The 23,466-nt window shown below is 35.8% G+C and overlaps 1 protein-coding gene and 1 pseudogene across 2 annotated transcripts in view; both read right to left on the bottom strand.

Moving 5' to 3' along the window:
• ZRANB3 (zinc finger RANBP2-type containing 3) overlaps positions 1–23,466 on the bottom strand; it is a 303,113-nt gene that overhangs the window by 107,615 nt on the left and 172,032 nt on the right. The window lies entirely within an intron of this gene.
• On the bottom strand, positions 12,314–14,413 carry LOC118012505 (annotated as a pseudogene). Its single transcript, XR_004679728.1, has one exon. The product of XR_004679728.1 is annotated as a protein SET-like (transcript).

The following is a 23,466-nucleotide window of genomic DNA, read 5'->3' as shown; positions in this document are numbered from 1 at the left end:
TTCATTTGTGTGTGTGTTTTGGAGGGGAATGTGTACAAAAGCCAGGAGATTCCAAGACTAGGAAGCATTCCTGACTTGAGGTCAGGTCTTGCACTTTTCTTTCCTAACTCTCAATTTCCAAAATGTATGAAACAGGAAGGTCTTCTATTTCAGACAAATGATTGAATAAAATGCAGGTTGTACCAAATATGGACTATTAAGCAACTATTCATAAGAACCAAGCATGGGTTGGAGAGAATAGGAGAAGAATTTTGCAAATCATATTTCCAATATGGGATTAATATCCAAAATACATAAAGAACTCATATAACCTAACAACAACAAAACAACCTGGTTTAAAAATGGGCAGAGGATCTAAGCAGACATTTTTCCAAAGAAGACATACAGATGGCCAAAAGGCACATGAAATGATGTTCACCATCACTAATTATTAGGGAAATGCAAATCAAAACCACAATGAGATAGCATCTCATACCTTTGGTATGGCTATTATCACAAAGACCAGAAATAGGAAGTGTTAAAGAGAATGTAGAGAAAAGAGAACCCTCACACTCTGTTTGTGGGAATGTATATTGGTGTAGCTACTACAGGATACAGTATGGAGATTCCTCAAAAAATTAAGACTAGAACCACCATATTATCTAGCTATTCTACTTCTGGGTATTTATGTAAAGAATACTAAAATGCTGATTCAAAAAGATATATACACTTCTATGTTAACTGCAGCATTATTTAAAATAGCCAAGAAATGGCTATGTCCACTGATGGAAGAATGGATAAAGATGTGGTACACACACACAAACACACACAATGGTATACTACTCAGCGACAAAAAATAATGAAACCTTGCCATTTGTGACAACATGGATTGATTTTCAGGGTATTATGCTAAGTGAAATAAGTCACACAGGGAAGGGCCATGGCAGGTGGAAAAATGGGTGAAGGGGATCAATTGTATGGTGATGGATGGTAGCAAGACTTTTTGTGGTGATCCCTGTATAAAGAGGTCTAATATAATGCTGTACACTTGAAACTTACCTAATGTTATATACCAATTCTACCTTTTTAAAATATTTCCACATGTCTCCAAATCCAGGAAAATAACACATTTTTATTAATTAACCACTGGACACATATTTATAATGCCTTTTCTACATTTTCTACTGCTTATACTTTGATTGCCTCTTCACGGGACAACTTTATATTATTTTTTACAAAGAAATAGGATAATTCAGACTCAAACCAAGCACGGATGACCAAATTCTGTTTTTTATCATTCTTACTTTTCAGAAGTCTCTTTCAGGCTTGTAACTTATTATCAGCATGTTGTATAAAATTACTTTTGAATTGTCAAATGTGAAAAATCTTCTATCAAGTTTCTGCCATAATCAGCTCTACGAATTCGAAGAATTATTCACAGATTAATCCTCTGGCCCTGTACATTTCAATTTTGCTTCTCCATGATTCATATCCTTCCAGCACCAGGTACCAAGGACAAGTTCACAAAGCAGTACCTCTGCCATCTCTGCTCTAGGAGTATTCCTGGAAGCCATTCCCTCATTGAGTTGACTATCAAAAACCTAACTATACATGGAAATTACTGAGAACTACAAAAATATAGCCCACTAAACTCAAACTAAATGTACCTTCAATATACTTTCCTCTTACCCTGATCCCCAAAATGCTTGCTGATACTCCAATACCAGGACACAATATAAATACCCATATAATATATAGATATTACATTATACACACACACACACCCCAAAATTGAACTAGAAAGAGATCTTTCAATCTATTAATATTAAAATAGCCTACTTCTATAAATGTGACAGGGACACAAGACCCGGTGTAAGTTGCCAAAGCCCTTGCTAGAGCCTTGAAATGGGCTTATATAAATGGGGGATTCTGTAAGGTTCATTAGTTTTAGGGCAAAGAAAGAAAATTATACAAGTTTATAAGTGCAATAGCAAAGAGGTAGGGTATATAGATGAAAGAGGAAAGGTATAAGTAAATAATAAAAAAAATATTTTTTAAAGGACAAAATAGCAGCAGAATGGTTTAAGGTGTAATTAAACATAAAGGAAACTCAATTCCTAACAACCTAAAATTAACAACAACAAAATTTCTAATGTCTCTATACAAGTTATGAAACATGAATCTTAAAAACTACTTTGAGATTAACATAGCCATTTTCTTATTCAGATTTACAGAGTAAAATTTCATTTTTCCTTTTCTAAGTAAGAATAAATACAAACTTATTTTTCTTTCTGATAATATATAAATTTAAAAAAGGCATTTCTCAATAGGCACAAATTACTAGCTCATGATGGTGAAACAGTAAGTTTATGGCCAAGAACACACATGCTTATCTATCTATGTTCCTAGAAACACACACTCAGACACATGAACACATAAAAGCACACATACAGAATTAACAGTGGAATTTGGAAATTACCCTCTGATTTTTTTTTTTTAATGTAAGTTCCTTTATGTCCCTTAATAGAAATCCTTTTCTTTAACCCCTACCTCCTGGGAAAAACTAATCCGTTTCTGCCCCTAAAGTTTTGCACGTTCCAGAATGGTATATAAATACAATCATATGGTGTGTAGCCTTTTAAATCTGATTTCTTTCACTTACCATATGCATTTGAAATTCATCTATGTTGTTGTATGTATTTGTAGTTAATTTCTTTTCTGATGTGTAATATATTCCACTGTATGGATATATCATAACTTGTTTATATATTCACCAGTTGAAGACATCTGGATTGTTTCAAGTTTTAGGTGACTATAAAAAACTGCTGTGAACATTTTGCATACAGATTTTTGGGTGAACATACGTTTTCATTTATCTTGACTAAACACCCTAATTGGGATCCTTGAGTTATACGGTAGGGGTATGTTTAAGTTCATAAGAAATTGGCATGATGTTTTCCAAAGTTCCTATACCATTTTGCATTCCCACCAGCAATATACGTTAAGTTCCATTGTTCAGCATTGTTGCCATCATTTGGTATTATCAGTGTGTAAAATATTACCTATTCTAATGCATGTGGACTGGTATCTCACTGTAGTTTCAACTACCAACTGTCTAATATCTAATAATGTTGAGCATCTTTTGAAGTGCTCATATGAATTCCCTATATCTTCTTACATGAAGTCCCTAACCTAATGATTTAACATTTTTTGTTTTATTATTGAGTTTTGAGAGATTTAATATACTCTTATAAATCCTTTTGTATATTTTAAAATGTGTATATATATAAACATAGATTGTTTATCAAATATGTGCTTTACAAATATTTTTCTTAGCCTGTGGCTTGTCCATTCATTCTCTTAATAGTGTTTTTAGAAAAGATTTTTTCAATTTTAAAGAAGTAAAATTCATCGTTTGTCTTTTATAGCTCATGTTTTTTATATCCTATATAATAAAACATACTTGCATAACCTAAGGTCACAAAGATTTTCTCCTTTATTTCCTTTGAGTAATTTTAAGTTTAGAATTCATTTTTAATTGATTTTAATTACACATAACATAAAATTCGTCATCTTAATCATTTCTAATTGTACAGTTCAGCAGCATCAAATAACTCATAAAAGTGTATAACCCTATCACCATTAATCTCCATAACTCTTTTTATCTCATAAAACTGAAACTCTGTATCCATTAAACAGTAACTCCTCATTCACCAATACTTTCAGGCCCTGGCAATCTCCATTCTACTTTACCTCCCTATGATTTGACTACTCTAAGTACCCCATATAAGAGGAATCATACGGTATTTGTCTTTTGGAGATTGGCTTATTACATTCAGCATAATGTCCTCAAGGTTCATCCATGTTGCAACATATGTCAGAATATCCTTTCTTCTTAAGGTTGAATACTATACACATTTTGCTTATCTAGTCATCCATTAAAGGACACAGGGGTTGATTCCACATTTTCACTACTGTGAATAATGCTGTTATGAATCAGGTGTAAAAATAATCTCATCAAGACCCTGCTTTCAATTCTTTGGAATATATCCCAGAAGTAAAATTGCTGGATCATATGGTAATTCAGCCCACTGACTTCTGCCCTCCAAAGTTTCTGATAAGATATCTGCTGAAAATCTTTTTGAGGATCTCTTATATGGGAGGAGTTGTTTATCACTTGCTGCTTTCAAGATTTTCTTTGTCTTTAGAATGTTTGATTATACTTTATTTCCATGTTGGTCTCTATGAGTTCATCTTAGAGTTCATTAAGCTTTTAGATGTATATAATCATGTCTCATCAAATTTAGAATGTCTTCAGTCACCTTCTTTCTTCAAATATTCTCTCAGCCCCTTTCTTTCTCTCTTCTGGGACTTCTACAATGTACATGTTTATCTATTTGATGGTTCAGGTCCCTTAGGTTCTGTTCACTTTTCTTTTCTTTTTTTTTTTTTTGTTCACTTTTCTTCATACTTTTTTCTTTCTGTTCCTCAGACTCAAAAATTTCTGTTGCCCTATCTTCAAGGTCTTTGATTCTTAACTTCTGCCTGCTCAGATCTGTCTCTGAAACCCTCAATTAAGTTTTCATTTCAGTTCCTACACTTTTCAGCTCCAGAATTTCTTTTTGGTTTCTTTTTTTAGGTTTTCTACATCTTTATTTTTTGTTCAAATATCATTTTCTTGACTTTTTCCACATCTTCTTTAGTTCTTTGAGTATCTTTATGGAAGTTGTTTTACTCTTTGTCTAGATGTGTCATTAGGTCTTTTTCAGGGACTGTTTCTGTTGACTTATTTTTGTCCTTTCAATGGGTCATACTTTACTGTTGCTTTATATCCATTAAGATTTTTTTGTTGAAAACTAAATGTTCAGGTCTAATAATGTGGTAACTATATAAATCAAATTCTCCCCCTCCTCCTTGTTCTACTGTGGTTTTGTTGTTGTTATTCCTTTTGATTAATTATTCATTTATTTTTTTAACTTTTGTAAGCCAAGGATAAGCCTGAGGTATAAATTTGAGGTCCTCTCCGTTCTCTTCTGACCCCGTTCCTTTCCCTGGGTGTGCACAGTCACTTACAAATTTAACCCATATATGCAGTTGTATATGGATGTTTTAATCTTTAATGACTGGTTCCCAAAAGGAGAAAAAAAAAGAAAAACTGGGGAATAGCACCAGCCCCTTAAATCCTCTAGAAGTCACTTTAGCCAAAAGTTGGGGGGGGAGGGATTGCAATGGGGACAGGTGCAACAACAATGGATGCTCCCAATTCATCTGCACCTTTATGATGAGAAGCAGCAATCAGTTATCAGAGAAGAGATCTTTGATATTTGGAGAATGTGGTCATTTTTGCCCATCCTGGCTCCCACAAGTTGTGTGCAACTTGCTCTAGGAAGGTCAATGAAGCTGTCTGTCATGAAGCTGTAGGTGGAGGATGGTAACTATTACTTTGGTAAGAGCTGGAATTAACTGAAATTAACCACAATTTACTGTCCAGGCCTTCCCCTGGAAGTTGCAAATCTTCAATATACTCCAGAGTTCCAAAATTGTGATATCAAAGATTCTGAGTGTCAACTGCTGTCTAGATGGGAAGACAGGGGGTGCCTGGGTGGCTCAGTCATTAAGTGCCTTCAGCTCAGGTCATTATCCCAGGGTTCTGGGATCGAGCCCCACATCGGGCTCCCTGCTCCACGGGAAGCCTGCTTCTCCCTTTCCCACTCCCCCTGCTTGTGTTCCCTCTCTCGCTGTGTCTCTCTCTGTCAAATAAATAAATAAAATCTTAAAAAAAAAAACTGATGGGAAGACAGATTCCTGATGATTCCTACTCTGGCATCTTCCCAGCATCCTCTATCATTCATTTCAGTTAAATTTTTTTTTTTTTTTGAGCTGGAATTTTCTTTTTTTTTTTTAATTTTTATTCTTATGTTAATCCCCATACATTACATCATTAGTTTTAGATGTAGTGTTCCATGATTCATTGTTTGTGCATAACACCCAGTGCTCCATGCAGAATGTGCCCTCCTCAATACCCATCACCAGGCTAACCCATCCTCCCACCCCCCTCCCCTCTTAAATGACACACTGGACCAAATGGACTTCACAGACATATTCAGAACATTCCATCCCAAAGCAACGGAATACACATTTCAGTTAAATTTTACATATGGTGTGAGATATGAATTGAGCTGCTGTTTCTGCTTTTCTTCTCTCTCTCTCTGTCTCTTTGTTTCTGCTTATGGATATCTAATTATTCCAGGAACATTTGGTGAAAAGACACCTTTCCACATAGAACTGCCTTGCATCTTTCTAAAAAATCAGTTGACCATAGAGTTTCCTAATTGGTGAACATATGGGAGATGTGGGGGAGAGTGGAGTGACTAGAGAGGGCATGAAATCTCCACACCCCTTCCCTATACCTTGCCCTATGCATTTCTTACCTGGCTGTTCTTGAGCATTGAGGATAAAACTGGAATTTCTGGCAAGACCAAAGAGGACCAGGAAAGAAAATTAATGACAAAGGGGTTAGAGGCCCAGAGCTGAATATTCATATAGATGGAAATAATGCTTTATGTTTCTTTAGCAAAGCAAATATTAAGATGTATTTGAACTATCAGATAGTGATCAGGACCAAAAGAAGCTGATTTAACTGAAGCAAACTATTCACGTAAACAAAGCATTACCTGTATCTCAATTACAGAGATAAGTAAACATGAATCCAAGAACTATTTTTCTAGCTATTTAGATACATTTGGAAGCAAGTTAAAAATTCATTCAGATCTATCAAAACATATTACTTGGGCGCCTGGGTGGCTCAGTTGGTTGAGCGACTGCCTTCGGCTCAGGTCATGATCCTGGAGTCCTGGGATCGAGTCCCTCATCGGGCTCCCTGCTCGGCAGGGAGTCTGCTTCTCCATCTGACCCTCCTCCCTCTCATGCTCTCTGTCTCTCATTCTCTCTGTCTCAAATAAATAAATAAAATCTTTAAAAAAAAAACATATTACTTCATGAAATATCTCAAAGTTATATTGTGACTTTGCAGCTCTTATGAAAACCTGAGTTAGAATTGCGAATATCCTAAGTGTAAGCTTAATGGCAAAGACCATGTCTTTGTATTCCTGGCACCTAGTATGATGCCTGACATATAATAAGTAGTTTATGAATTAATGAACAAATGGATGAGGTGACTAATGAATACACCCCAGAGTTCTTGAGAAAAGAAATATGTGAGGAAGCAAAAACTAAAGCAATAACTGGAGTTTGCAGAGGGACATAAAATTAAGCATACAAAATTAATCATATTTATCAATTATTTCTATGGAAAACCTTCCAACATGAGAAGAAATGAATATAAAAGCTATTAAATAATAAGACCAAAGAGAACGAGAGAAGAAATAGTGGGTAAGCAATTTCAAAAAATTATAGTAAAGAGAAGGTATGTAGAGGCGATATTCTGGTTAAAACTCTTAACTATAAGAAACAAACAAAGGGTTGCTAGAGGGAAAGTAGGTGGGGTGGATGGGATAACTGGGTGATGGGCATTAAGGAGGGCACTTGATATAACGAGCACTGGGTGTTACGTACAACTTATGAATCACTAAATTCTACCCCTGAAACTAATAATACACTATATGTTAACTAACTTGAATTTAAATAAAATCTTAAAAAAAACCATGTGAGTAAACAAATACATTTATCCTCAATCAAAATGAATACAAAGCAATACGAATGTGTTAACTGACCAGGACAAAGATAATGGAAAACAAAAACAAGAACAGAAACACCAAAAACCACAACAGGCAACAATATGAACATATTCTAGAAGCAAAAAACAAAATAAAAAAAACAACTGAAGAAGCTAACAAAACCAAGAAAGCTAAATACTAACAACTAAAAGAGGACTGTCCACAAACTCCTGGACTCTCTCAGAAACTAAAAGCATCAGGTACCTTAGAAGGTGGAAGTATGACATGGTAGCTAAAACCAGGGACACTGGTTTAAAGTTTGTATAAGGAATGCTTAAATGCCCAGATTCTCTAGCCATTCTGATGTCATCATGTTACTATCCCACCCCCACAAGACCATGGTTTTATTCTATAAAGAAAGTGAACTAGTGTTCAAACCTAAAAGACTAAGAATAGTCTTTGGGGGGGGGGTGCGGAATGGTGCCATATGGAACCAAGACAGATTGAGAAAAGTCTACATACTGAGAATTGACAACATTATTCTGCTTCCTTTGTTTATGCCACAAAGATGGTAGCTATGTTTAAACATCCACATACAGCACAAGAATGGAGGATACCTTTTTCTCTCAAAAATTTTAAAAGGTCACAAAGAAGACATACAAATGGCTAATAGACACATGAAAAAATGCTCAACATCACTCAGCATCAGGGAAATACAAATCAAAACCACAATGAGATACTGCCTCCACACCGGTCAGGATGGCTAAAATTAACAACACAGGAAACAACAGATGTTGGTGAGGATGCAGAGAAAGCGGAAACTCTTAACACTGTTGGTGGGAATGCAAACTGGTGCAGCCACTCTGGAAAACAGTATGGAGGGTCCTCAAAAAGTTAAAAACAGAACTACCCTATGACCCAGCAATTGCACTACTAGGTATTTATCAAAGGATACAAAAATAGTGATTCAAAGGGGCACATGCACCACATGTTTATAGCAGCAATGTCCACAATAGCCAAAACATGGAAAGAACCTAGATGGCCATCGACAGATGAATGGGTGAAGAAGATGTGGTATATATATATACACACACATATATATACAATGGAATATTACCCAACCATCAAAAAAAAATGAAATCTTGCCATTCACAATGATGTGGATGGAACTAGAGGGTATTATGCTAAGCAAAATAAGTCAGTCAGAGAAAGACAAATACCATATGATTTCACTCATATGTGTAATTTAAGAAACAAAACATATGAGCATAGGGGAAGGGAAGGAAACATAAAATAAGATAAAAACAGAGAGGGAGGCAAACCATAGGAGACTCTTAACTCTAGGAAACAAACTGAGGGTTGCTGGAGAGGGGGTAGAGAAGGGTATGGGATAGTTGGGTGATGGGCATTAAGGAGGGCACTTAATGTAATGAGCACTGGGTGTTTTATGCAACTGATGAATCACTAAATTCTACCCATGAAACTAATAATACCCTATATATTAACTAAATTGAATTTAAATAATTTTTTTTAATTTTTATTTTTTTAAGATTTTGTAATATATTTTTAAATTTTTTTATTAACATAAATGTATTTGTTTCAAGGGTACAGGTCTGTGATTCATCAGTCTTACACAATTCACAGCGCTCACCATAGTACTTACCCTCCCCAATGTCCATCACCCAGCCACCCCATCCCTCCCACCCTCCTAAATAAAAAATTTTTAAAAAAATTTTAAGAGGTCACAAAAAGACCTCCATATATTAACATTTAGGGATTTCCCAGGGAAAAGCCCATACTTTTCTAGTCAAAAAGCTTTCCTAATCAACTTTTTATATTTTCAATCTTAAAATATGAATGGACATTCACAGATCAATAGGCATTGAAGAGAAGTATCCAATATGAACAACAGAGATGAAAACAAAATGAAAAGAAATTTAGAGTAAACATACAATGCAGCAAACAGAAGAAAATTAAGAACAAAAAATAAAACAAAATAATAACAAAAACCTGAGCAGCAACAAGCATCCCAAAACAATAAGCATCCCCAAACACAGGAGGCTATGAAAGAAAGAAAGAAAAGCGACTAAAGGTATAAAGAGTAAAAAAAAAAAAAAAAAAAAAAAAGATTAAAAATCTATAACATTTTAGCAATTTTCTTTAGTTAAATACAAAAATGCAACAGAAGACCTGGGTGATTAAGGAAGAAATGTCCCAAAAAGTAAAACAAAAACATCAGAAATTCAATTAATAATAGAAGTTCCAGAAAGATACGCTGAAGGAAAGGAGAAAGTTAAAAATGAGTAATTTCCAGACATAAGCACTCAAATTACCATGTTGAAAGAGAATACCTACTGTCTATCAATAGAATAAAAAAAAAAAACTAAACAAAGGCATATTTTTATAAAATTAAAGATTAACCAAAATAAAGGACAAGCTCAGAAGCTTCCAGAATGGGGAGACATATAAATATATATGAGACATGCAAAGGGTCAAAAATGAGAATGGAGTTGTGATCCTTTTTTTTTTTTTTTTTTAAGATCCATTCATTTATTTGAGAGAGAGAGAGAACACCTGGGGTGGGTGGGGAGAGGTAGAGGGAGAGGAAGACAAGCAGACTGTCTAATGAGCCAGGAAACTGGACGCAGGGCTCAATCCCAGGACCCTGAGATCATGACCTGAGCCGAAATCAAGAGTCAGATGCTTAACCAACTGAGCCACCCAGGCGCCCCAGATTGGCTTTAAATATTGGGCGGTTGCCTAAGCAACTGATACTCATTTACAACCTCTATAGCTAAAACCACCTAGGCTAAAACCATGACTGAGCCACCCAGGCATAAAAGCGTTGTGATTCTTAATAGCAACCTTGGTAATAGAGGCAATGAAGAACTAACCTCAAAACTCTAAGGAAAAATGATTTTCAACACAGAAATATAAAATTATCAATTTAGAGATTATCTAGAAGCAGTCATATAAAAATTCAAAGTTTACTTTCTATGCACTATTCTTTTTTTTTTTTTTTTTAAGATTTATTTATTTATTTGAGAGAGCGAGAATGAGAGACAGAGAGCATGAGAGGGAGGAGGGTCAGAGGGAGAAGCAGACTCCCTGCCGAGCAGGGAGCCCGATGCGGGACTCGATCCCAGGACTCCAGGATCATGACCTGAGCCGAAGGCAGTCGCTCAACCAACTGAGCCACCCAGGCGCCCCTAAATAAATAAAATCTTAAAAAAAAAAAAAAAAAAAGAATTGTCAAAAAACTGAAGTCCCAAGGTCTAAATACTATTATAGAAATAAGAGAACAGAGGAACATGTTAAACTTCATGGGGATGGAAGCAGCAAAATCCAGATTACAGTAATAAATTATTTTCTTCAACAGATTAAAAATAAAGAAATAAGACAAAAGAGGGAAACCCTAGAGATTAAGAGAGACTTCACTAGAGATTAAGGGAAATATCTAACATTTGTCAAGTGTGAGCCTTTCGGTACTGATTTAAACTGTGGGAGAAAGAATTTTAAAAACCTGCGATATTATATTAAAAAGATAACTGAAAATTTGAACATTTATTGGATTTTTTTTTTTACTTTAAAGATTGGCTATTGTTTATTTTAATTTTTATGTATGATAATGGGATTCTAATTACTTGATTTTTGTGGAGTCCTTACTCTTTACAGACACACTGTGAAATATTTTTAGCTAAAAGGAGATGTGTAGGGGCGCCTGGGTGGCTCAGTCATTAAGTGGCTGCCTTTGGCTCAGGTCATGATCCCAGAGTCCTGGGATCGAGCCCCACATCAGGCTCCTTGCTCCGTGGGAAGCCTGCTTCTCCCTCTCCTACTCCCCCTGCTTGTGTTCCCTCTCTCGCTGTGTTTTCTCTCTGTCAAATAAATAAATAAAATCTTAAAAAAAGGCGGGGGGGCATGTGTAGGCTTTCTTTCAACATAACGTGGTGAAGTTACATGGGAATACAGGCATAATCTGCAGATCCTGAGGGTCTGGTTCCAGGCCACCAAAATAAAGGGAAATTGCAATAAAGAGAGTCAAACAAATTTTTCAGTTTTCTAGTGCATGTAAAAGTTATGTTAACAGTATTCCCTAGTTTATTAAATGTGCAAAAGTAATGCATCTAAAAAACAACAACATATATAGTTTAATTTTAAAATACTTTATTGCCAAAAATTGCTAACCATCATCTGAGTTTTCAGCAAGTCATAACCTTTTTGCTGGTGGAGGATCTTCCTTCAGTGATTATGGCTGCTGACTGATCAGGATGGTGGTTGCTGAAGGCTTGGTGGCTGTGGCAATTTCTTAAAATAAGACAACAATAAAGTTTGCCACATTGATTCACTCTTCCTTTCACAAATGATTTCTCAGTAGCATGTGACGCTGTCTAATAGCATTTTACCCACAGAACTTCTTTCAAAATTGGAGTCAATCGTTTCAAACTCTGCTGCTGCTTTAGCAACTAAATTTACATAATATTCTAAATCTTTTGTTGTCATTTCAACAATCTTCACAGCATCTTCACTAGTAGATATCATCTCAAGAAATCACTTTCTTCATTCATCCATAAGAAGAAAATCCTCATCCATTAAAACTGTATGTGATTGTAGCAATTCATATCTTCTGGCTCCACTTCTTTTTTTTTGTGTGTGTGTGTGTACACATTTAGTTTTATTGTAACAAAGCAACTTGTACACTTTTAACGTTTAAAACTGAGCATCATCTTTCCTTTCCAGTGAAACAAAAAGAAAATTTAAAAATAAACAGGAACAAAATTACAATAGAGAATGTCAATTCCAAATAAGATCCTACAGGTTCTGCTGATTCTCCCATCGAGTGGCAGGGCTCAAGTCATCATTAGGAGAGAGTTTTATTTTAAAAGTGTCATCTTAAACTGCAAGGATGTCCATTAAACATCACAATTAAACATGCCAAAGGAGAAGCCATGTTGTCAAAATGCCCACTTAACCCACCCAAACATCTCAAACCCACCCTTCGCTGTCCTTCTATAACCCCATTTTTTTAAGTTTTTTTTTCTTTTTTTTAAACAAGAGAAAGTAGACAGGTACATGTTGGTAAATGCTAACTGTCCATATTCACATAGAGACACAGTGTAATCTCTGAGCCCAATATACAGAGAAAGGAGGAAAAAAGCTAGAATTCTATGCACTACTACACAGGGGCCTAGCACCCTCCAGCTTCCAGCAGAGCTAAGGGAGCAGAAGGTTTTTCTTTTTTCCCACAGAGCACGGTGGTGTTGATTCCATAAAGTTTTTGTTGAGACAGGAAGGGATAAAAATGAATTTGGAACAGAAAGGGGTAGAGATTCTTTTCCCACTGTATTCTGCTCAAGGTATGTCCCCCCAAAATAAGTTGAGAACCATGGTATAAAGGGAGAGAAAAGAGACTTCAAAAAACAGGGCGAATGAGCACAAGAGGAGAAAAAAAAAAAAAAAAAAGACTGCAACTTGCTCCCAGGGACTGAAGAAAATTAAAAAAAGGAAGGTTGGAATCCATCAGTGTTCCATTAGTCATCTTCTCCTTCATCCTCCTCTCCTTCCTCCCCCTCATCATCATCTTCATCACCTTCATCTTCATCTCCTTCTTCATCGATATCTTCCAATCCTTCTTCTTCTTCATCATCATCATCATCTTCTTCTTCTCCTTCCCCTTCTTCATCATCCATATCGGGAACCAAGTAGCACTGTAATGGATTTGGCCAAATATTATCTTTGATGACCTCTCCTAACTCATCTGCACCTGCATCAGAATGGTCAGTAAACCAGGTGAAGAAACTCTCTGGTTCCTCATGCTGTCTCTTCCTGCTGGCTTTATTCTGTGTTTGACTTGAACGTTTCGTCAAATCCTTTCCAGATTTCCATTTGATTTCGGGTGGACTTTGAAGATGGATCACCACTCTCATTCAGATGAAATTCTTTGGAGAGAACTTTATTTTCGAAGTAAGGGTTTTCATCAAAATAAAAATCTATTCTGTAACCTGATTTAATATCTTCAAATTCTGTCACTTCCACTCTTGTCAAATAATGCAGCGCCTCTTCATCCTCCTCCCCAAGCAGTGCAGACACTTGTGGATGGTTGACAAATGTTGTTACCCAAAAATTGGGGATTTTGGTGATCAATTCCGACCTCTTCTGAAAAAATGGTTGGTGGAGTTTGTTATATTTCTGTTCTACTTTCAAAATCTCCTCACTGGCTTGTTCATTAAGTCTGTCTATTTCATTTTGTACTTCATCAATATGTTCAATTGCTTCTTGCTGTTCTTTTTCTCCCTTAGGCAAGTGCTGAGGTGTCGACGTCTCCTGCGGCTTGGGGGCAGGAGGTAGTCTTGGTTTCTTCGTTTGAGGCGGGAGCGAAGACTGGCGTTTGGGGGCCATGCTGTGAGGAAACTCCACGAAACCAGGAGAGAGGAACGTCTGGAAAAAGCCCGCTTGCTCTTCTGGCTCCACTTCTAATTCTAGTTCTCTTGCTGTTTCCACCACATCTGTGGTTACTTCTTCCAATGAAGTCTTGAACGCTTCAAAGACATTCATAAGGATTGGAATCAATTTCTTACAAATTCCTGTTCATACTGATATTGCAAACTCTTCCCATGAATCATGAATGTTCTTAATGTCATCTCGAATGGTGAATACTCTCCAGAAGGTTTTCAATTGACTGCTCAGATCCATCAGAGGAAATACTGTCCATGACAGCAATACCCTTACAAAATGTGTTTCTTAAATAATAAGACTTCAATGTCAAAATTACTCCTTGACCCATGGGCTGCAGGATGGATGTTGTGTTAGCAGGCAAGAAAACAACATTCATCTCATTGTCCCTTTCTTTCCATCAGAGCTCCTGGGGAGCCAGGTGCATTGTCAGTGAGCAGTGATATTTTGAGATGCATCTCTTTCTCTGAGTAGTAGGTCTCAAGAGTGGGCTTAAAATAGTCAGCTAACCATGTGGTAATCAGATGTGCTGTCATCCAGGCTTTTTTGTTCCATTTGTAGAATGCAGGCAGAGTAGATTGAGCATAATTCTTAAAGGCCGTAGGATTTTTGGAATGTAAATGAGCCCTGGATTCAACTTAAAGCCACCAGCCATACTAGCCCCTACCCAGAAACTCAGCCTGTCCTTTGAAGCTTTCAAGCCAGTCATTGACTTCTCCTCTCTAGCTATGAAGTCCTGGATGGCATCTTCTTTCAATAGAAGGCTCTTTCGTTTACACTGAAAATCTGTTGTTTACACTAAACAACAGCCTTGTTGTTTAGTGTAGCCCCTTCATTAATGTTCCTAGCTAGATTTTCTGGAGAATTTGCTGCAGCTTCTACATCAGCATTTGTGACCTCCCCTTGCACTTTTATGTTCTGAAGACAGCTTTTGAACCAGCCTCTGCTAGCTTCAGACTTTTCTTCTGAGGCTTCCTCACCTCTCAGCCTTCACAGAATTGAAGAGAGTTAGGGCCTTGCTCTGGATTAAGCTTTGGTTAAGGGAATGTTGTGGCTGGCTTGCTCTTCAATCCAGACCATTGAAACCTTCTCCACATCAGTAACAAGGCTGTTGTGGGGCGTGTGGGTGGCTTAGTTGGTTAAGTGTCTGCCTTCGGCTCAGGTCATGATCCCAGGGTCCTGGGATGGAGCCCCATCTGCTCAGCAGGGAGTCTGCTTCTCCCTCTCCCTCTGACCCTCCTTCCTGCTCATGTTCTCTCTATCTCTCTGTCAAAAAAATAAATAAAACCTTAAAAAAAAAGTAATAAGGCTATTCTGATTTCTTATCACTCGTGTGTTCCCTGGAGTCACACTTTTTTTTTTTTAAGATTTTATTTATTTATTCATGGGAGACAGAGAGAGAGACAGAGGCAGAGGGAGAAGCAGGCTCCCCGCGGAGCCTGATGCGGGACTCGATCCCAGGACCCTGGGATCATGACCTGAGCCGAAGGCAGACGCTTAACCGACTGAGCCACCCAGGCGTCTCGTGGAGTCACACTTTTAATGTCTTTCAAGAATATTTCCTTTGCATTCACAACTTGGCCAACTGTTTGGTGCAAGAGGCCCAGCTTTTAGCCTTTCTCAGCTTTTGACATAGCTTCCTCACTAAGCTTAATCATTTCTAGCTTTTGATTTAAAGTGAGAGACGTGAAACTCTTCCTTTCACATGAACACTTAGAGGCCATGGTAGGGTTGTTAATTGGCCTAATTTCAGTATTATTGTGTCTCAGGGAGTAGAGAGGCCCAAGGAGAGGGAGATAGATGCGGGAACAGCTTGTCATTGGAATAGTCAGAACACACACAACATTTATCAATCCCTTGCCATCTTATATGAGCGTGGTTTGTGGTGCCTCAAAACAATTACGATAGTAACGTGAAAGATCCCTAATCATAGATCACCATAAACAAATATAATTATAATGAAAAAGTTTGAAATATTAAGAGAATTACGAAAATGTGACACAGACACAAGATGTGAGCAAAATGCTATTTAAAAAATGGCACTGATAGACTTTCTAGACACAGGGTTGTCAAAAACCTTCAATTTGTAAAAACTGCACTATCCGTGAAGCAAAATAAAGCAAAGCACGATAATATGAGGCATGCCTGTATAGCTAAAGCAAGACTGGCTATGAACTGATAAATACCCAAGCTGATGAAGAGCACATGGGGAGTTCATTATACTATTCTACTTCTGTATATATTGAATTTTTTCCATAATAAAATATTAAAAAGAGGACCAGAAAATAAAGGAAAAAACAAAAGTCATAGAATCCAGGAATTCTGGGATGCAGTACAGTAGAATGGCAAAAGAAAATTCAGGATGACACCTGTGCACCTATGTGCAAAGATAAAGCAGTTGGAAATTAGAGCAGAACAGAAGGCTGTGAGAAGGCAGCCTCCAGGAATATGAAAAAAAAAAAAAGATTATTTTATGTGCTCATCTGACATTTTGGAAGTTGATAGATCTGTTGGAGTCTTTGAATAAAAAAATTGTGATGGCTTTATCAAAAACCAGAAGATGGAAAAAGGAAATAATTAATTATAAGATAAAAAGTTGACTAAGAAATAGTCAACTACTTGATCTTTTAGAGAACAATATTTAATTTATTTAGCCCATTTTTTCTATTTATTTAGTGACTCATATAGACATGGACACTGAATTACCAAATAATTCAAACACCGGAAAGAGAATGGAAGAAAAATGGTGACAATGGGTATTTAAATTACTGCTTTATCACTTTTTAGTTTTGTGATTTGAACAAGGGACTTAATCTTTCCAAAATTTCAGTTTACTCATCTATAAAATGGACATATCATCATCCTTGTAGAATTGTTGAAAGAATTAAAGATAATATATCTAAAATATATAGCTTATGTACAAAATATAATATGCAGCTAATAAAAATGATATATTTTAGTTATTGATGTAGAAAGCTATTCTAAAAATAGTGTTCAATGAAAAAGCACAATACCGAAGAGTATGTATAATATGGCTCTATTTATTTAAAATTGCCTACCTATCTATCTCCCTCTTTCTCTCTGTCCTTATTGACCTAAGCAGAGAATTATCTAAAGGGAAAGTTATCAAAACTTTGTATGGTTATTTCTACATAGTGAGAGTTCAGTTAATTTTTACTTACTTAAAAAACTTTTCTTGTTTGATCTGTTAAAATAATCATTTTTCCAAAGCAATACACTATCTTTAAATTTTAAAGGACAATAAAACAACCGAGAAAGACAAGTTAAAGCATGGGACGGGTGATGTTAAATGAAATTAGCAGATGATAGCATTACATACAGGCTATAAAGAAAAAATGAAAACAATTTACTTGTTAGTATACTTGATTATAGTATTTTTTGTTCCAGTTTTATTATATAGTATTACATGATTTTTTGTCATATCACATGTATGTGTAAATTCTTACTCACATTAAACCTAAATCTACCACCCTATTAAGTTTCATTCATTGATAACAGTTTTGCCCCCTAAGGCCACAAAGACAAAAGTCTAATTCCTTTAAAACATGACAGATCTTTAAATATTTAAAGACTTGCTCCCCCCAAGCCCTCTGTTTTTCAAATTCCTATAGGCTTCATAAGATCAAGCACTATGTCTTGCTCATCTTTATATTGCCGGCAGGTCTGAAATAATGTCTTAAATATAGTAGGCCATCAATAATATAGGCATTTGTAGAGACGAATATGAAATACTCTCACTATTCTTGTCACCCTTTCCCAGCTATGTTTTCATTTGTTAACATGCTTCCTACAATATGACTTTTAGTTCCCTCTCAGTTCCTCACATTCCTTATCTCCAGTGACCTTCTAAAACTCTCCTCCAACCTTTCCATTCCCAGGACTATAACCAGTCCTGAAAAACAGCTCTAAGTGGTAAATTCAGACATTCCATTCTGTACTGCCCCACTCTTCTTGCCCACTTGTTCACTTGTACCCATTGTATCTTCACTATCACATCAGGACCTTTCCATCAACTGACCGCTCCACTTTGACCATATCCACAACATCCTTCCTGTCTTCATGTCTTTCCTCACCTTGTGTGGATTTCCCAGGCCATACATTACCTTTCCTTTTATCAATATTGCATAATTTCCTTGGCCCTCAGTCCATGCATCACAAGCTGGTAACAAAAATCTTGAACAGATCCAACCAAAAGCCTTTCCTAAGACCGTACCCACACTGCTAGCTGCTGCTGGGGAAATCGTACATTTGAGAGCACTGGTTAAACCTAAATTTCTGTTCTCAAATGGTTACTTGGTGCTGCTGTCAATTCAATCACACTAATCTCATGCTCTCACTCTCCCTTTCAGCAATATTTCACACTGTGTCGACACTCATCAAACATTCAATTCTCTACTTTTCCATTTCTCTAAACACATAACTGTCTTTCCCATTCCCTGAAAAAAACAAAAGTCACCATATGCAAACTCCCTCAACTTCTTGTCACCCCAGAAACTATGGATATTCTCAATAATACCATGCAGCCATAAAAAAAAAGGATGAAATTATTTACATATACAAAAAAAGGACAAATAAGTAAAAAACACTGTGTATGTTTACACTATCTAGTATCTGGGTAAAAAAACATGAATTCCCTTGAAAATGCACACAATTTTTGTGGAAAAATTAAAAACTACCTAGAGTTTCCAGAAAAAAAAGTGAGTGAAAGGGAGATTTCTCAAAGTATATACTCTTATATAGATTGAGAAGGCTGAACAATGTGAAAATGTTGTCTTAAAAAATAATAAACCAAACTTGTACACCTAGTCATGTTTGTGCCTTTTACGCTTTAAAACCCCACAATGCAGGGGTTAGGGGGGCAGGAGAAATGGAGAGTTACTGTTTAATGTTTGGGGTGATGAATAAGTTCTGGAGATGGATGGTAGCGATATTTGCACAACAATGTGAATGTACTTAATATAAATGAACTATAAACTCAAAAGTGGTTAAAATAGTAAATTTTGTTATGTATATTTTACTAACAAAAAAATCCTATAGCACTAATAAGTAAAAAGGAAAAAACACCTTCCAGTGCCTTCTTACTGCTATTCTGATGAAGAAAAAGACCCCATATAATATGACCCATGCCTAACTCTATTTTGTCTTGAGACTCTCTTCTATTAGTTCAACAATATTTATATGACCTGGACTACTTTTAGTTCCTCAAAGGCCTAGCAGTCTCTCTGGCTCTCAGGCTTAGCACATAAAATTCTTCTTCCTGGAATGCAAATAGATATCACTTACTCACAGGATACCCCTTCTGTCCTTTCTGACTTGATAGTTCACTCTGTTAAACTCCGCCATAACATCCTTTACTTCCCTTTTACGACACTCATCACAAACGTTATTATTTGGTTAGTGTTTGACTTGAGAACTCGGTGAAGGTTGGAACCATGTAGGTCTTGTTCTCTAATGCATATATGATGCTTAACACAAGGCACGGCAAATAACAGATACCCTTTAAATATTTTTGAATGAATGGATTAATCAAAATTAAACCATATTCCAGATGTAGTCTAATCAATGAGTGGAGTAGAACCATCCCTTACTCTGAATGTTAATCTGAATAATACGTCCCAATATTACTTTATTTTTATTAGTTATGACAGACAGTTGGCTTCAATTTAGCCTAGGGTTATTCAAAACCAGAAGTCTTTTTGAACTAAACTAGTGATAATAGGTGATGATTTCTCAAATCCCTTCCACACAAAGCAGACTTTCTAAGCATAAGTGCAGGATTTGTCCTATTAATTTTTATCTAATTATTTTTCACACTTATCTTTGCCATCCAGTATATTAACTATTTCTCTCAGATTTGAGCCATTTGCAAATGGAATAGACCTGACCTCTATTTAGCCCATGGTTAAGAACATTAAATGTGACAATGCTGAGGACAAAGTACAGTGCAATTCCATAAGAGACATTTCTTGAAGCTGACATGACCTATTAATTAACACTTTTGGAAAATGGCTATAAATATGTTTAATATGTACTATCATTCAGCATTTTCCCTCTCACAAAAATTTAGACAACTATTTCTCCTAAGAGGTGGAAATGGCACAAAATATCAGCAGTAAAGAAGGTTTAGAAAATTTGATAAGTTTTCGTAAAAATATGCTGAGATATTCTTAATCTTTAACCATGCCATCAGGGAGGACAAATTTGTCTTCCCATAGCGTGCCTTTTGAAAATGGCTGCTGATAACAGAATGCTTCACTGGATTATCTATGTGTCCTCTTTTTCTGTGTAAAAGAACTTTATTAAAGTTGCCATTCCTGAGGTCTTTCTTACTGTCAGGAAACGTGAAAAAAAAATGCAAGATGAAGTCAAATACTAGGCAAGCCATTTAATGTTGCCAGGTAATAAAGTGACAGAGGGGGACTGGGTGATCCGTAAAGTCTTTTCTAGCTCTAATGTGCTAATGGTTGACAACTGAATGTGCTGCCTTATCCAAATCATATTTGCATTTATAGTGTCCTCTAAATACAATGCAGTAGAGTGAGTGATGTAAAGGGCTGTGAATATGGGATATTCTGGTTGAGTAATACTTTTTCTGTGACTCTCAAATCAAACCAGATAAGTAGTCATCTATACCTAGACTTCTCATCGCCAAACCACATTTGTATTAGTATACTTCTGTTTGTGATCATATATGTATCTAATAAACTTTACAAAGATAAAGTTGTATTTTTGCTCAAGCTTCATTTAACTTAACTTGAATACAGTCATGATATTTCAAATATAAAATATGGGTCTAGAACTGAGTAACTAACCATAATTTGCTTTCTGCAAAATTATAGTGTGAAATTGACATCTTCATGAAAGCAAAACATTATGGAAAAAATTTAACATTCCAAACTAACTTAAAATGCCAGGAGGTGCCTTGATCTGAATCAGAGTCTATGACAGCATACTGGTTTCAAGGTAATAAAGAAAAGGAATAACATAAAAATTTTTAAATGGAATCTGGAAGAAAATGTCTTTTGAGAAGCATAATAATCTTAAAATGGCTTTCTCTAGTAAAAAGAAAAGAACACAATCTCCCCAATCATAAAGCATTTCCAAAATATAAACTTTTCTTTGAAACAGCATGTATTAATAATCAAGAAAGGGACAGTTATACACTTTTGTTGTCATATGAAAGTCCTGATAATCAGAAAAGATGGAATATTTCTGACCATTTAGGATTTCCTAGTCCCCCAAAGATAAATGCAATTAATATGTCTGTTTTTATGTAAGCAAAATTTTGGCATTTATAGTCTGCAATAATTGTGACAAAGAGTTTCCTAACAATTTTGTAGTATCATGTCTATTTCTCATTATATATTAAAACTATTTATTATTATTTATGTATTTAAGACAACTGATTTTTTAAATAGTAACTTTGTGCTAGAACATCTTAATAAATTCTCTTTTGTGCATTTTTGAGCTGATCCCCTCAGGTTTTCCAAGTAAATAATATCAGCTACAAATAATGATAATTTTGCCTTTTTCTTTCTAATTTTTACCTTTTTTGGGGGTAATTAAACTGATTAGTGCTGCCCGAATAAAGTAAACTGTGATGTCAGTGAACATCCTTGCTCCGGATTTAAAGTTTCATATGATACAGTGGCTTTGAGTATAGAACACATACACACATATACATTAAGATTATTAAAAACCACATATTCATGGATTGAAAGAATTAATCTTGTTATAATGTACACACTAACCAAAGCAATCTACAGAATCAATGCAATCCCTACTATAATACTAATGACATTTTTCACAGGACTAGAATAATCCTAAAATTCATATGGAACTACAAAAGACCTCGAATAGCCACAGCAATCTTGAAAAAAAAGAACAAAGCCAGAGGGATATATCACAATACCTGATTTCAAGCTATAATACAAAGACACAGTATTCATAGAATATGGCACTGGCACAAAAACAAACACATAGATTAATGGAATGGGATAGAGAGCCCAGAAATAAACCCACACTTACATGGTCAATTAATTTACAAAAAAAGGGGGCAAGAATATATGATGGGGCTACAGACAGTTTTTTCAATAAATGGTGTTATGAAAACTGGAGAGTTACATGCAAAAAAAATGAAAATGGACCACTTTCTTATACCACACACAAAAATAAAATTAAAATGGATTAAAGATCTAAATGTGAGAACTTAAACCATAAAATTCATAGAAGAAAATATATGCAGTAATCTCTTAGACATCACCCTTAGCAACATATTTATGGACTGTCTCCTCAGGCAAGGGAAACAAAAGCGAAAATAAACTATTAGGACTATATCAAACTAAAAAACTTTTGCAAAGCAAAGGAAACTATCAACAAAATAAAAAGGCAACCTAGAGAATGGGGAAAGATATTTGCCAGTGATATATCCAATAAAGGGTTAATATCCAAAATATATTAGGACTTATAAAACTCAACACCAAAAAAGCAAACAATGTGATTAAAAGATGGGCAGAGGATCTGAATAGACATTTTCCCAAAGAAGAAATACAGATAGCCAATAGACACATGGAAAGATGCTCAATCAACATTGCTAATCATCAAGGAAATGCAAACCTGAATGTGCTGCCTTCTCCAAATCATATTTGTATTTACAGCTTCCTCTAAATATAACCCAGTCAGAATGGCTAGTATCAAAAGAAATAACAAGTGTTGGGCGCCTGGGTGGCTCAGTCGGTTAAGCGTCTGCCTTGGGCTCAGGTCATGATCCCAGGGTCCTGGGATCAAGCCCCGCATCGGGCTCCCTGCTTGGCGGGAAGCCTGCTTCTCCCTCTCCCACTCTCCCTGCTTGTGTTCCCTCTCTTGCTGTGTCTCTGTCAAATAAATAAGTACAATCTTTAAAAAAAAAAAAAAAGAAATAGCAAGTGTTGTCAAGGATGTGGAGAAAAAGAATCTCTTGTGCACTGTTACTGGGAATGTAAATTGGTACAACCACTGTGGAAAACAATATGGAAGTTCCTCAAAAAATTAACAAGAGAAATACAATTTGATCCAGTAATTCCACTAGTGGGTATTTACTCAAAGAAAACAAAAACACTAATTCAAAATATACATGCACCCCTGTGTTTATAGTAGCATCATTTACAATAGCCAAATTATCAAAGCAGCCCAAGTGTCCACTGATAGATGAATGGATAAAGAAGATGTGATATATAAATACAAAAAATAACCATCAGCCATAAAAAGGAATGATATCTTGCCATTTAAGACAACATGGATGGACCTAGAAGGTATTATGCTAAGTGAAATAAGACAGAGACAAACACCATATGCTCTA

The sequence above is a fragment of the Mirounga leonina genome, unplaced genomic scaffold, assembly GCF_011800145.1.
Source record: "Mirounga leonina isolate KUSES-001 unplaced genomic scaffold, KU_Mleo_1.0 Mir_151, whole genome shotgun sequence".
NCBI lineage: Eukaryota > Metazoa > Chordata > Mammalia > Carnivora > Phocidae > Mirounga > Mirounga leonina.
The sequence above is the reverse complement of the archived record's forward strand: the minus strand, read 5'-3'. Positions and strand labels throughout refer to the sequence as shown.